Source organism: Sus scrofa, chromosome 18 (genome assembly GCF_054392235.1).
Source record: "Sus scrofa isolate SSC_HxYL_T2T_F1_AM1 chromosome 18, Sscrofa_HxYL_maternal_Yorkshire_Landrace_v2.0, whole genome shotgun sequence".
NCBI classification, from domain to species: Eukaryota; Metazoa; Chordata; class Mammalia; order Artiodactyla; family Suidae; genus Sus; species Sus scrofa.
The window spans coordinates 47,969,972-47,985,506 of record NC_139400.1 but is presented as its reverse complement, the minus strand read 5'-3'; the positions used below and the strand labels follow the sequence as shown (position 1 = coordinate 47,985,506).

The 15,535-nt window shown below is 42.3% G+C and overlaps 2 protein-coding genes across 10 annotated transcripts in view; one reads left to right on the top strand and one right to left on the bottom strand.

Moving 5' to 3' along the window:
• DPY19L1 (dpy-19 like C-mannosyltransferase 1) overlaps positions 1-15,535 on the bottom strand; it is a 313,514-nt gene that overhangs the window by 10,156 nt on the left and 287,823 nt on the right. For 2 of the 3 annotated variants that reach the window (XR_014834285.1, XR_014834287.1), the window contains 6 exons: positions 10,210-10,320; positions 6,731-6,821; positions 4,224-4,515; positions 2,378-2,690; positions 1,987-2,131; positions 1,795-1,870 (listed from right to left, as the gene is read on the bottom strand). The gene's annotated coding sequence lies outside the window, so the exon portion shown is untranslated. The remainder of the gene's footprint in view (positions 1-1,794; positions 1,871-1,986; positions 2,132-2,377; positions 2,691-4,223; positions 4,516-6,730; positions 6,822-10,209; positions 10,321-15,535) is intronic. The other variant, XR_014834286.1, reaches the window with a different exon arrangement.
• The window catches only part of NPSR1 (neuropeptide S receptor 1), a 270,057-nt gene that overhangs the window by 137,190 nt on the left and 117,332 nt on the right, over positions 1-15,535 (top strand). The gene's annotated exons all lie outside the window — the stretch shown is intronic.

Sequence of the window (15,535 nt, the reverse complement as noted above, 5' to 3'; positions counted from 1 at the left end):
AGACCCATTCATATACCATCAGTTCATTTCTGACAAAGATAAAAAGGCAGTTCAAAGGAGAAAAGAAAAAAGGTTGCTGGGACAAGTGTATAGCCATATATAAAAAGTGAGCCCCTGAAATTCCCATTGTGGCTCAGTGGTAATGAACCTGACTAGTATCCATGAGGATGTGGATTCAATCCCAGGCCTAGCTCAGTGGGTTGGGGATCTGGTATTGCCATGAGCTGTGATGTAGGCTGCCGATGAGGCTTGGATCTGGCATTGCTGTGGCTGTGGTGTAGGCTGGCAGTTGTTGCTCTGATTTGACCCCCTCGCCTGGGAACTGGTGAGGCCCTAAAAAGAAAAAAAACAGTGAAACCCTACCTAAATCTTAAATCCCATAAAAATTAACCCCCAGTAGATCATATATCTAAGTATAAAACCTAAAATAAAACATCTAATTCATGTGACTGTGAATTGGGCAGAGACTTCTTATGTACAGCACTAAAGGCACAATCCATAAAGGAAAAATTAGATAAATTGGACTTCATTAAAATGAAGAATTTCTGTAATTTAAAAGATGCTATTAAGAGAATAAAAAGGCTAATCACACACTAGAAGAAAATACCTACAAATCACATATCTAATAAATAATTTTTACCCAGATCATATAAAGAATACTTAAAGCTCAATAAGAAGGAAAAAAAAAAACCAAAACCCTAGTTTAAAAAAAGCCAGGAGTTCCCATTGTGGCTCAGTGGGTTAAGAACCCGACTAGTATCTATGAGGATGCATGATTGATACCTGGCCTCACTTAGAGGGTTAAGGATCCGGCGCTGCCTCAAGCTGCAGCAGAGGTCACAGATTCAGCTTGAATCTGGTATTCTTGCGGCTGTGGGGTAGGCTGACAGCTACAGCTCCGACTGGACCCCTAGCCTGGGAACTTCCATATGCTGCAGGTGTGGCCCTAAAAAGAAAAAAAAAAATAGCAAAAGTTTCAAACAGACATTGCACCAAGTGAAAAAATGCTTTATATCCTTGGTCACTGGTGAAGTGCAAAATAAAACCACAACAAAAATACCACCACACACACACACACACACACACACACACACTTATAAGAATGGCTAAAATAAAAATACAGTTATGATATCAAGCACTGGCAAGGATATGAGGCAACTAGAACCATCATACATTATTGACGGCAAAAAAAAATGGTAAAGACATTGTGGAAAACTTTTTTGGCATTTTCTTCTTCATACATTTATTAAACTATCCAAAAACCCTTCTCCTGGGTATCTGCCCACAGAAAATCAAACATGTCTATATCAGAGCCTCTATGACATTTCTCTACTGGCTTCATTTGAAATTGTCAAAAACTGAAAACAACTTTAATGTCCAACAGCTAGAGAATGAATAAACTGTAATACCTCCATACAATAGAATATTACTTAGGAATCAAAAGGAATAAGTTTACAGATACACAAAACAACATGGATGAGTTTCAGAAGCCAGACTCAGAAGGCTGCACCATGTAGTGATTTCCTTTACATGATGCTGTTGAGAAAACAAAACCCTCAAGACAAAAAAAAAAAAAAAAAAAAAAAAAATCCATGCTTGCCATGGGCTAGGGATAGGCAAGAGGGTATCTACAAAGGGGCGCAGGGGGAATCTCTTTGGAGGATAGAACTATTCTGTCTCTTGATTGTAATGATGGTTGCATTTATCAAAACTCACAAAACTAAACATCTGAAGGTGAATTTCCCTCTGTATAAAGTAAAGCTTAATTAAAAAAATAATTATATAGAGCCTTACCTTTCAACAAAGCATGTTTCATTTCAAAGTCATAAGCGGCAGCACAGTGGGGGTAATGGTAGAACCCCAGGAGGACCTGGAATGAGATGGAGATTTAGAAGATTAGTACAGAATTCAAGAAGGATGAACCTCCAAAAACACTTGATATAGGTCTTTGTTCAGATGTCACCTCCTCAAGAGTCTTCGACTTACTTGCCATTGCATGTCTGCGCATGTGTTATCTATCTCATGGTATCCACAAACTCTGCTCCCTGAGGATAGGAGCTGATTCTTGTTTCACCCCTGTGTCTCCAGTGCCAGCAGCCATGCCCGACCTTGATGAGACCCTCCGAGAGTCCTAAAGAGGGAATGAACCTTATCATGGCTTTAGCCTTGGGTTAGGCATGAACACTGACAAAGAATTCCTGCTACAGCTCTATGAATGTTTTCCAAGGGTCATCTTTATTTTACTTTACAAGTAGACATCAACCATTAGCCATTTAGTATGAATCCTTACTATACCATAGTTAGTGGTAATGAGGAATATTGATGATGAGACCAAATTTTAGAAAACATTAACAGTATGGGTGAGAGGAGGTACTACCTGAGCCTGGAAAAGAGGAAACCACGTTCAGGAACAGGTCCTGAAAGGGCTCCTGCAGGTAACAGTGCTGTCTGCTTGATTCCAAGTCTCAACCCCCTTCTGACTTTCCCAGCTGAATACTCATTATCCTAGTCTCCGGGGAGTAAAAAGTAGCACAGTTTGAGAAAGTCAACTGGAAGTCTGTGAGGCTTCTGATAAAGGTTTCTCTTCTTCTGATAGAAGGAGAGAGACATGGCTGGCATTTTATGTCCTCCCTTCTTTCTCCCTTGAATTCAGACGCACGGCTTTCTTGAATGGAGCTGCAGCAGCCATCCTGTGACCACAAAAGAAAAGCCAACACAGTTTTGATGAGTTAAGGACAACAGCCACCTATCTTCAGATCCTTATTATACGAAAAAAAAAAAATAATAATCTCTTTGGTCAAACCACTGCTCAGTGGGCTGACTTATTTTGGAACTGAACACTTTCCCAGGTGATACAGATATCAAGCACAAAACTACATGTTCCAAATACTGAAGGCAAGCCCTTGAAAGCAGACCACAGAGCGTCAAAGAGAATTTCATTTATTCTATATTTGGGTGGTGCAGGGGCTGGCTCAGCTCATATTTCTCATGCTGCTATTATCTAGATTACAAAGGGATTGAATAGAGTTTTATAAACATTGATTCAGACTGGATTGTATGTTTCCGAGTAACAAAGAAAGAGAAAGTTTCCCCCTCTTCCCAGAGCAAAGCGCCTTAAATTTTTTAGAATGATTCTTTACATTCCAGATAATGACAGTGCTTTTCACTTAGGTAATTTTATGGAGAAAAAATACTGAAGACACTTTTAAAAACATTAGTTCAAAAAACTACTGAAAATATCAGCTTATTTGTTCATGATGGCTAAATAAGAGGATTTTTACTCTCCTCCCTAAAGCACAAGGAATCACATCCTTTGCTGACAGTTTAAAACCACCAAGCAAAGAATGTATATATAGGTATGATTGGGTCTCCTGGCTATATGGCAGAAATTGACAGAATATTGTAAATCAACTATACTTTAATAAAAACAAAACCAAAAGAGAAAAAACTGAGAAGTGGGCTTCGGCCACTGAAGCCAATTCTCTATCAGGCTACCCCGTCACATCACATAGTTTTTCTGGCCCCAGGCAGCTCCGCTATGACAGCAAGACAGTATCGATGCCCCTGCAGGATGGTGAAGTAGGCAAGAAGCCAAAGCATATGTGTGGGGTGAGGTCTTGGGGGAGGGAAGCAAGAGGGTGACTAATGTCCGGGGGTGGGGGGTCCCCCCAACACAGAGGGGCCGAGGGATGGCTAATGCCCTTCTCCTCAAAGACCAGCCTCACAGCCTCTCCATCCCAGATTTATCCTCCCAGACCCGCCACCCACCCACACTATCCTCCCCCGACTGCTAAAGGTAATAAAGCAGAAACTTCTGAGACCTCTCCCTTTTTTCGTTCCATTCTTGGAGGGAAAGCGCTAGTTCTCCTCCAGATAGAAGTAGGTGGTTGGAGAGAAATCAGCAGCAAGCATAACCTTGACATGATTCACAAGAACACCCTCTCCCAAACTATACTTCTCCCTTGCCAGCCTCCTCTCCTCTCCTCATCCTTACCAGGCACTTAGTTTGGACCGGGAATGCCCTGCTTAAAAAAAAAAAAAAGTCTCCCTCTTTTGCACGGTCCTTCCTTCATCTCAAAACTCTTCCCCTCGATAAACTGATTCCAAGTATTTATATAAAAGCCATTCTGAGTAAACACATTCCTTCCCTCGGGTGGCTGTGTCTTCTTTGGCTATCTGCATTTTTAAGAGAACTTTGCTTCATGAATATACACCCTCCTCACCTGAGCTCCCTGGGCGTGAGATGGTGAAGGTTATACAGGGTCTAGGGGATCGCTGGACTTCGGTGAAGCAGCAGCACAGGGAGGAAGGTTCCCCTTAATTCCTCTTCTTCCAGCTCCTGAGGTCTCCTCGCCTCAATGCTCTGTGGGCCTGCAGCCATGAATCGCCCCGGCCTGCGGTGTTTCAGGCGCTGCACCGCACAAGCAATTTTCCCAGAGCTCTTAGAATTCCACTCACATATAGGTGTTGAACCAGTGTTCGCTCAAGAACCATTATTCACCACTTCTAATTTAACTAGAAAGGAAGAGAATAGTGTTATCGCCCAAGTGCAAGTCTCCTTTCTTTCATTTAGGGTCATGGAGCATCGTCCCTGGCAACACAGCAATCCAGGCCAACCGAAGATTGTTTTGGTTTTGGCTTAAGAATAAATTTGATTACCTTTCCAATGTAGTTAGTCCCTTTTGAGATTTTTTTTTCCCTAGCCCAAGATAAAACTTGAAGTAATCGACTGGATGCTGACTCTGCCAAGCACTTAGTCTTTTTCATTGATTATTTTATTTACCTCTTCACTAACTCGGGTTAAACTTGGTTATGCTGTAGTAACAAATAGCCAGGTATTGTCAGAGAATTAAAACCATAATGTTTAGTTTCTCTTGGTGCCACACATGTTTATCAGAGGTTAATAAGGGGCCTCTGCTTATTATAGTCACTTGGGGACTCAGGCTGATGGAAGCTCCATCTCAACCGTGGGAGGAAAATCACAAGAGAACCACTGCTGCTAAGAGAGCTCTCTACACTGGAGCCCGGCAGCCACGGACAAAGTGTGACTCAGGCATGTGTCAGCCTGGATGGAATCTGACCTTTTGACCACGTGTTGTCCTAAGGAAGGCATTGCAACATCTGCCAGAAACTCAAGACACTTATGGAACCACTACCCTAAAATAATTTGTGACAGCCTGTCTACTTATTGGACTCATATCCAAGAACAACCTGTGATTGCTATGGACCAGTTATTTCCTGACTTGCATCAGAGTCAATCACAATTGTTGTTAGGCAACTTTAACAACCTTGTGGCTTTTTGTCTTTATAAACCCCCTGCCTCTTTCTCTTCCCTGGACCACTCAGTTTCACTCCAGTCTGTGTCTCCAAAATTGTAATTCTGTGGACCTCCAATTAAAGGTCTTCAAGCCTTGATACTGATTTGTCTTGGTCACAACACAGGCTTCCATAAACCAGAGTTAGAAGACAGGCAGACAGACAGACAAAGAGAATAGGGAAGCCTGTGCTGGTTCTTGCAGCTTCTGCCCAGAAATGGCACGTTTCCCTTCTGCTCACAATTCACTGGTCAGAGTTAAGTTCATAGTCAGATCTGATATCAATGGAATAGAGAAAAATAATCCTCCCTCGGGGAGAAGCAGGAGATATCGGTGATGTCAGAGAGGAAGAAATCTTCCTCTTCTCTTCTGGATTCTTCTGTCTGTTCTAAGAATTAGATTGACATGAGACAGATTGGTTGGAGATAATCAAACAAAAGTTTAATAACACGTATACATGGGAGAGCCCCAGGAAAACTGAGTAATTCACCAAAACGGTCCAAGCCCTCACCTTAAAGGCCATCTTCATCTACAGAGGAACGAAGATGTTGAGAGCAGTGGTTTGAGACTTCAGAAGGGAGGAAGGTGATTCATGAAGAGATGGAAAGGCAAATGTTTGGTAAATAAATGTTTGCTGGGTCATGCCGAAACAATGGGACACAGAGTGGACCCTCCCCAATTCTTTGCAGACGTCTCTGGTGTGAGACTCCATTCTGGGAACAGACCTTTTATCTCATTTCTTTAGGCAGTTAAGGTGGAGTTTAAAAAAAAAAAAAAAGACTTACCGAATCTTCTCTTTCTTAAAAATAATCAGCCTGTGTCAATCTTCATGCCATAGAGATATGTTTTGGGGTGGCAAATTTTGCTCCCCTCCAGTGATCAGACTAGTGTAACTCCTACAACTCTGAGCTAGGCTTTATTATCCTTGACTTACAGAGAAGGAAGATGAGGCTCAGAGAAAATAAGTTCACACAGTAGTTCATAGCCCAAAATTTGGAACCCAGATCTGGTTCCCAAACACGAGCTTTTTTTTTTTACCATATCAGAATTCCCCAAAGGATGTTCCATAGCATCCTAGTTATGTGAGTTGCTAAGCAGATAAAAGGGGACTATCCCGCCAAAAAGTTGGGGAAACAGCACATCATATGTATCAGCATATACTTAGAGGGTGTGTCAGTCTAATAAAGTTTCTGAGAAGCCTTTCAGTAAAGCAAAGTGTTTAATTATGCTTAACCTGAATTTCCTAAATGTACTTGGCCACATAGCATTACAATGTTACGTCTAATTATACCTGCCACGAAGGCAAATGCCCCTGGAACACACCTCAGAAAAGGCCCTGCCCAGGAGCCTGTGGAATAACTTAACAGACCAACCTCTTTGGGCAGATGAGGGCCAGAGAACTAAAGTGATCTTACCAAGGTCACACAGCCATTAAATTTTAGTCAGGACGAGACTTGCAGTATCAAGATCTAAGTCAGAACTCCTGGGCAGCTTGTTGAGAGGATCCTGAAAATACGAGGGTACTTTATAAATTGGAGAGCACTATTCAAAATTAAGATAGCCTTAGCTCACAATGCTAAGCAGTACTGAAATGTACAAAATATTCGAATGAGTGAAAAGGTACATGTGCTCCGGGATCAAAAAGATTAAATTTTGTGAAGATGTCAATTCTCCTCAAATTTCCTTTTGCTGCCGGCCTACGCCACAGCCACAGCAACAGGGGATCTGAGCTGCATCTGCGACCTACACCACAGCTCATGGCAACGTCAGATCTTTAACCCACTGAGTGAAGCCAGAGATCGAACCTGTGTCCTCATGGATGCCAGTTGGGTTTGTTACCATGGAACTCCCCTCCCCAAATTTCTTTAGGTTTAAAAAATTTAATCAAATCTTCAATGTGATTGTTTTAATTTGACAAAATAATCCAAAAGCTCATTTTAAAAAGCTAAGAAAAGTTAAGATTTGAACATAAATGCTAATGTTCCTGGAAGAAGGATTTTTCTCTCACTTATTAATAAATCTGAACCTGCATTAAGCAAAACATTTTAGAATGAGCACAGTAATTGACAGAGTAATAATAATAGTTTGCCCTGAAAATAAAATCCTAGTACATAAATGAACTTAACACTACAAAGAAACTACAAAAATTAGTGAGAAGGAATGAATATTTTGGCAGTAAGGGTAGTGGGTAGATGGATGATTCTTACCTCATGTAAAGTTTTCAGATCAATTTCAGTTGGATTTTGTAACTACGTTTTTATAGAATAGATAGGGAAAAGAGCATCAGACTGATTTTGGTCTGAGCAAGAACTTTCTAACCATAAAAATTTAAAGGGAAACAAAAAACTGAGAAAAGAACTTTAAATAAAAGTAAGTATACAACATATGTATATAAATATTTGTTACCTATTATAATACATAATAATTACAAATATAACATGATTCAAGTCCTTAATATATAGACAGTTCTTAGAAGAGAAAAAGATATTTCTAATAGAAAAAATGGCCAAAGGAAATAAGAAGAATTTTAGACTAAATGAAGAGTTAAAAGAACGTACAGAACGTTATTTGCAGAGTTCCCTGGTGGCTCAGTGGGTTGAAGATCCAGGGATGTCACTGCTGTGGCTCTGATTACTTTACTGCTGTGGCACAGATTTGATCCCTGGCCTGGGAGCTTCCCAAAGCTACAGGCATGTCTAAAAAGAACAAAATAGGAGTTCCTATCGTGGCTCAGTGGAAATGCATCTGACTAGCACCCATGAGGATGCAGGTTCTGTCCCTGGCCTTGCTCAGTGGGTTAAGGAATCCAGGTTGCTGTGGCTGTGGCATAGGCCAGCAGGTGTAGCTTGGGTTAGAGCCCCTAGCCTGGGAACCTCCATATGCCACAGGTGTAGCCCTAAAAAGACACACACAAAAAAAAAGTAAAAAAAAAAAAAAAAAAACACAAAAAACATAAATAAACCAAACAAAATGTTACTTGCTAGTGGTCTGAACAATACAAACTTAACACTGAAACATAATATGAGACATATCAAATTGGTAAATATTAAAGCATGTGACAGTCTTGTAGACTGTTTGTGGGAGAGTAAATCAGGAAAACAAACCCAACTTTTTTAGAGAGCAGTTTGGTAACATACAGGAAGCCCAAACAGTAGATTTGCACTTTGACTCAGCAATTCTGCCTCCAGGATTAAACCTTAAGACTACTAAAGAGGAGTTCAAGTCATGGTGTAAAGGAAATGAATCCGACTAGGAACCATGAGGTTGCAGGTTCGATCCCTGGCCTTGCTCAGTGGGTTAAGGATCTGATCTGGCTTTGCCGAGAGCTATGGTGTAAGTCGCAGATGCAGCTCAGATCCTGCATTGCTGCGGCTGTGGTGTAGGCCAACAGCTGTAGCTTCGACTGGACCTCTAGCCTGGGAATTTCCATATGCCACAGATGCGGCACCTTAAAAAGAAAAAAAGAAAAAAAAAAGAATACTAAAGAAATGTACAGGAAAACTTTAGACGCAGTCATATATGCTAGGTTGTTTCATTCAGTACATTTGGCAACAGAAGAGTGAAATTGTGACACAATCACAGGGTGGAATATTCAGAAATATTCTGCACCTATAGTAATCATGATGCTAAAGTTTTTTTAAAGCACAATAAGCTGTATATAATGTATTGCAAGTTTTGTAGATATATAACTATTTATATCCAGATACATAGATATATACTCAGAAAATATGAGAGGGAATATGCCAAGATGTGAGAGTTCTCTCTGAAAGGTGGGTCTTTTGTCTTTGTACCTTTTAAATAGTTCACTAAATGTTTGACAGTGCGCACATACTACTTTTACTGTCAGAAACAACAAAATAAGCATGTAAAATACACCATGCAATGTCTCAGATACATTTTACACATTTTATTTCCATGAGAGCAAATGATAGGATCTATTTCCTCTGCAGACAAATCACAAGGGAGGTTCTAAAAAGTATCTGAAAGCAAACACCTTTGTGACAGCAAAGTAGACCAAATCCAGGAAGAGGAGGTTCCAGGTAACGCATGCACTGGCCCCCAAGGATCAGACATAGAAGGGTCTGAGAACCTACAAACGTCTCCCTAGTAAGGAAATGTGTGGGCGGGAGAGGGATGTGATCTTTAAATAACGAAGGTTACACACCTTCCGAGCCACAGCAGAACTCAGGAGTTGAATGGGGGCAGTGCCATGATTCTCCCATGTCATTTTTTCTCTATCTTCCTCCTATCACTCCCCGTAAAATGTTTTTCCCAATCAAACCCCCAACTAAGGTCTTCATAGTGATTTCTGGACTAAGTATGGAACCGGTAAATTTCCTTTAAAATAGATTATCTATTTCCAATTGTGTAATTTTTCTATTATCATTGGAATGGACTGAACCATAAAGTATGCTTGGAATTCCATGTTAAGCTGAGAGTGGTAGGAAGTGGATTAGACAGGCAGGCTTAGAAGACCAACCTGGCCCAGGGAACTGCTGGGGTAACCAGGGCTCCTGAGCATAGACCCAAGGTGAGGTGGCCAACTCCATCAAAATCCAAGAGGCTCAGGTAGAGTGGAAGTGATGCTTGGAGTCAGGCAGGTGCCTGCCTCTCTTGACCTGGGATAGGCTCCCATGGAACCTATGGAGTGACTGATGAGAGGTGGAGGGACTAGTGTTCCACCCTGGGCTGGGGAGGCTTGCAAGATTAGAAAGGCAGGCAAGGGAATGAGAGGACAATGTAAACCAAGGCAGATGACCAGCTGTCATGGGGGGTACACTAACTCATTAGCCTTTTAAACTCTGCTGACCAGCCACCCAACTTAGATGCACAGAAAATGAAGCCACCAAGAGTAGCAATTTAGGATGAGCCCCTCTCGTGCCCTTTTCCCTACCTGTTCTCATCCACCAGGAGGTTCAGCTCCATGCCCTGGCCTCACATCTGCTTCGGCTCTTCCATTTGCTGGTTGCGCCGGGTTTCTTCTAGCTACTTGGTTTTGAGCCTCCTGGATGGAACAGAAACTACAGATTGAAGGAAGGTATCATGGTCCGAGTTGAGCTGAGCCCCCGGGGGAAGGTTCCTGGGACACTATCCCCTGTTTAGTAGCACCTCCGAAACAAAACAAATTCCCACAAGTTTATTTATTTATTTTTTAAATAATATGGGTCATGAGAAAGAATAGTTTCTTGGTATTTTTATTACATAGTAATTACTTTGATTTCTACTGTATTGTAGAGTTTTGGACCTAATTTATCAAAATGTTAGTTTTCTGTATTTCAAGGGTCTAGAGCTCAAATAGCAGTTTAAATGTTAATCTCAGTTCTTGACACCAAGCAGAGACTTCATTCATTTGTTCAACAAATATTAACTCCTACCTGGACTTGGAGCCCAGTGGGCTTTAGTGATTTCTAGTGTCTATGGTCTGATGCACTGTGGGAATTCAGATGGAATCCCAGAATTTAATTGCCTCAAAGCTTCCCAAACACCCTATTTGTGATTAATCTGGAGATCACTTTGTGATCCAAGAATGAATCACAATAAGGGTCTCACATTAAAATGAATGTGAGAAACTGGCATTTCTGTTTCTGGTTTAATCCAGGGCTTCGCTAGTATCAGAAAACTGAGTCAACCAGTCTTGCAAGTGCAGTCCCTGATCTGTGCCAAAAGCTGACAGAAATGAGGACAAACAGGCAGTGGGAAGTTGACAGTGGTAATTAAACACAAACTCTGACCCAGGGCAGCAATGATAAAATACTCCAGAACAATAACTAAGCCTTTCTGGTCAGAGTAGAAGAGCTGATATTATTATCCAATATGTCCTAGAAGCTAAACTAAGAAGTAAATGTTAGGTAGCAAATCATTTTTCCTGTTCAGCCCCAGTTTGGAAGAGCTAAAAAAGTTGTATTCATCACCCATGATGATGGTGTTGAGAGGTAGGACAAAGGTGGTGTGGACAATGAAGACAACTGGAGAAGATTCCTAATGGAGATGAACCTTTTCTCTTGGTGGCTAGTTCTGTTCACTCAGGACAAAGATCCAGGATGGACCGTTCTCCACTTATGACATAGTTTTTAGGACGTAAGTCTTATTTCTCATTCTAAGCCTTTTTCTGCTCTTTACACTCACTCACCTGAAAGTTTTCACAGTCTGCCTTCACTCAGACTGTTGCCAGGCAACCTACCTGTTTGGCTACTTCTACCCATTTTTCAGGCTCAATTCACATACTGATTTCTCCAGGATATACCTTTTGACTGACCGTGATCAGCCCCTTTTCAAGTTCTGCTACACGCCGCTTATTGGGATTCTACACATCTCCATCACAGTAGTTCACGATGAAAATTTTTGTTTACATAGATGTCTCCACCATCAAACTAGAAGCTCCTTGTCTCAGCCTCCCTTCGGTTCCTATATGACTTTTAGGAAACTATGGCAACGTTCCCAAAGTATGTTGAACTTTACTGCCAGATTCTCAATCAATGTTTGTTGGGCCTGATTGTGTACAATGCAAACCAGTATAATCAGGTCAGAGCAATGTGATTTCAAGGTCAAGGTCCCACTTCCTGCATATCGTTTCTACACCAACATATATGCTAAGGCTCTCCCCTCGGGGTAGATGTCTTCTCCTTCTGATATACCACATAGGAATTCATAGAATAACTGTCACGCAGAGCTGTCTGGGACCATCTTGGTCCACAGCTCTGCTCTCAACCTCAACAGACCCAGGCTGTGACAATACCTCCCACCCCATTCATGTGCTCCATTCTTCATGCAGAAGGCCCCCTGCCAGCTTGTTCCTCCAGCCCCTAATCAGAGGGTACAATGCCCATCCCTGTTCCAGACCCCTGTTAAAATGATATGAAAAGCCTTACAAAAATACAAGGCTGGAATGAACATCCATCCACACTTGTGTGTAGCTTTAAGTAATTTTCTAGCTTTCTGTGATAGTAACTAATTTAAAAATCTTGTTAGATATCTTTTTCATAATTGAGTATTAGAGATGAAGGCTCTCCTGGAAGTCATCCAAGGTAGAATTCCCAGCAAAGGTGAATGCTGATAGGTGGGATGACAGTAATTCCATGGGATCTGCAAGGGTGTCTCCAAGCTTGGTTACTGGCTGCTGGTGAGAATGCAGACTTTTAAAGGGGCATCATCAGAAGGAGGGGGTGTGGGGAAGACTCTGAGCCGGACACTCCTGGTCCAACCCCCATGCCTCCTGGCTGACCGCCTCACTGGCTGTTGACCACCTGGCAGTGCTTCTAAAGGAGCAGGTGGGGCAGGACACTGGGGAAAATTGGGACAAACTCCCGAATGACAGGTTTCCAACTGTTCCGAAATGGCCACTGCTCAGGGGTCTACAGATCCTCCTAATGCGTCTCATTCCTCAGGTCAAATGAAGCAGCTTTGCGGATCCAAATCCTTGCAGTCTTTTCCCGCCTGTCTCACTTTAAATTGTGTGCTCTCCCTGTAACATAGTGATTCATCTTCAGTGGAATTAGACATTGCCAGGTCTCTGCTTTTGATATTCCAACCCACCCAAGCAAATTAAGGAGGCTTGGAGCCGACCTCAGAGACTGGGTGCTGAGAATGACAGGTGGCACATGGGTCTCAGTGACTGTCAGGACAGCAGAGCTTCTTTGCCTGCTCACTGAGAAGTGAGGCTGAATCAGAACCTATCTGAGCCTTCATTTCCTCTCTTGGAAAGTATGATCTATGTGATCCTTCCTGTGTTTGAGATACTCATCTTCAACATCACAGAAATAACAAGAATCGTAAAATGAACCACAAAAATGTAAAGGGCGGAGAAAGCCCTGTGATTCTCCGGGGGGCAGATGTGCAGCTGCATCTTGTGTGATATTTATGACTCCTGCTGTGTGGAAGCCACATGCTCCTCCAAGGGCCATCCGTCTGGACACATACTGAGCACTGACCTTACTCGCAGTCCTGGGGGAGACAGTCATGAAACCGACCCAGCTCCAGAAATTCAGACAAGTCTGGGATCATAAGGAAAATGAGATCTGTTTTCCACTTGAAAATTGAAAGTCATCAGGCAATATCACCATCTCTGGCTCCAAATTCGAGCAGAAAATCACTACAGTAAGCAGAGCATGGACTTTCCAGCCAAGCAAAGCCACATTCAAGTTCCAGCTGCATCCCTCTGAGCTGCCGTCCCAGGTGAGCAGCGTCTGTGAGCCCTACTTCTTTAACTAAAAGATCAAAGACAGTGTCATCTCATGGTCAGGCCATGACGACTGGCACATGACAATCACCAACAGGCATTTATTGAGTAACTATTCTGCATTACAAACTAAGTCAGTCAGGTGCTAAATTAATGTGATTTGCTCAAGTGTTAGTTCCCATTCACTCTGTGCTTGTTAAAGATACCTTCGAGTTTTTTTATTTTTTGTTTTGTCTTGTTTTCAGTTTTCAGGACTTCACTGGAAAAGAAAACGATTATGATCAATATAAATCCTGTCTTCCTCCCCAGACAAGTCTAACATACCTAGTTTCAACTAGTTATCCAACTAAATATCCTGTGCTTCCTGAGATAATTTTCTTTTCAAGTAACCTCTAACCTCTTCTGTGACACTTCTAAGTACCCCTGCCCTTGTAACAACCATGTATCCATCCATCAGACATCTACTAAGCACTTTCTATGGGCACGATAAAATGCCAGTCTGGAATAGTGACTCCTGCTAATGCCTCGCCTTTTTGGGCCTGGAAGCATATCCCATGGAGTCAAGTGCCGGGTATCAGTCCCATGGCAGCCCCAGCATCATCAAGAGAATGCTGCAATTCATCCTTCTCAATCCCAGGTTGTAATTTTGTGATCTGTAGGGATCTGAAATCACTGCATGGCCTCATGAACTCAAGGTTAAAAGCCAGGTAGTCATGAGCAACAAATGTATAACTGAGTTGAAAACACTGTAGTCTTTGGTCATTGAAAAATTCCAAATTCGTCTATTACTTCTATCCAGTATTGAGCCTCTGGCTTGACATTTTGCCTCACATGACCACTAGGGGGCATTTAATCCCCAACTATATTCTGAAAGGGTTCTAAGTATGGTGTGGGGATACCGTATGTACCTGCTGGGGGTGGCGGGGTGCAGGAGGAGGGCCTTTTAGGCTCAGATGAAATTCCAACAAACTGGAACTGAAAACAGGATAAATTCAAGCATCATTCTGCAAAGGTAGTGAGTTATTTATAAATCACCCCTCAAACCTAAATGTAGTCCATGAAACTAGGAGAGGAGATAGAGTAATTCTTACTGTGTGTATACGATGCATCAGGCCCTGAGCTGGGTTAGGGTTAGGGTTTTCATCATCCTGTCTATCCATCGCAAGTGTCCTGAGGCAGATTTCATTTTTATATTCATTGTATAAATGAGAAAACAGGCTCAGAGAGGTTATTACTTACTGATGCTTCACACATCTAGCAAGCAGTAAAAAATCTGATTTCAAATCAGGAAGGTTTGAAAACCTGATGTTCATATTGTGGCTCAGCAGGTTAAGGATCCGACATTGTCTCTGTGAGTATGTAGGTTCGATCCCTGGCCTGACTCAGTGGGTTGAGGATCTGGCTTGGCTGCAGGCTGTGGCACAGGTCGCAGATGTGGCATAGGCCACGGCTGCAGCTGATTTGACTCCTGGCTGGGGAATTTCCATATGCTGCAGGTGCAGGGGTAAAACGAAGAAAAAAGAAAACCTACTCACTTTCCTAGCACATTGCTTACTTACTGTGATGTTCAAATGCCTCTAAATTTGTTTTCCCAATTCCCACTGTCATCATCTTCCCAATCTCCACATTACCCTGGGATGTGTGTTAGGGTATATGCCCATGCATGGGTTAAGAATGCTGTGAATAAGATGATCCTACAACTGTGCAATTGTTTCCATCCCGAATGACCTTTGTATTACTTGATGATGAAACAGCATTTAAGTTTGGCTGGGGAAAATTTATTTATTTATTTATTTTTTGTCTTTTTGCTATTTCTTTGGGCTGCTCCTGTGGTATATGGAGGTTCCCAGGCTAGAGGTCGAATCGGAGCTGTAGCCCCCAGCCTACGCCAGAGCCACAGCAACGCGGGATCCAAGCCTCGTCTGCAACCTACACCACAGCTCACGGCAACGCCGGATCGTTAACCCACTGAGCAAGCGCAGGGACCGAACCCACAACCTCATGGTTCCTAGTCGGATTCGTTAACCACTGCACCACGACGGGA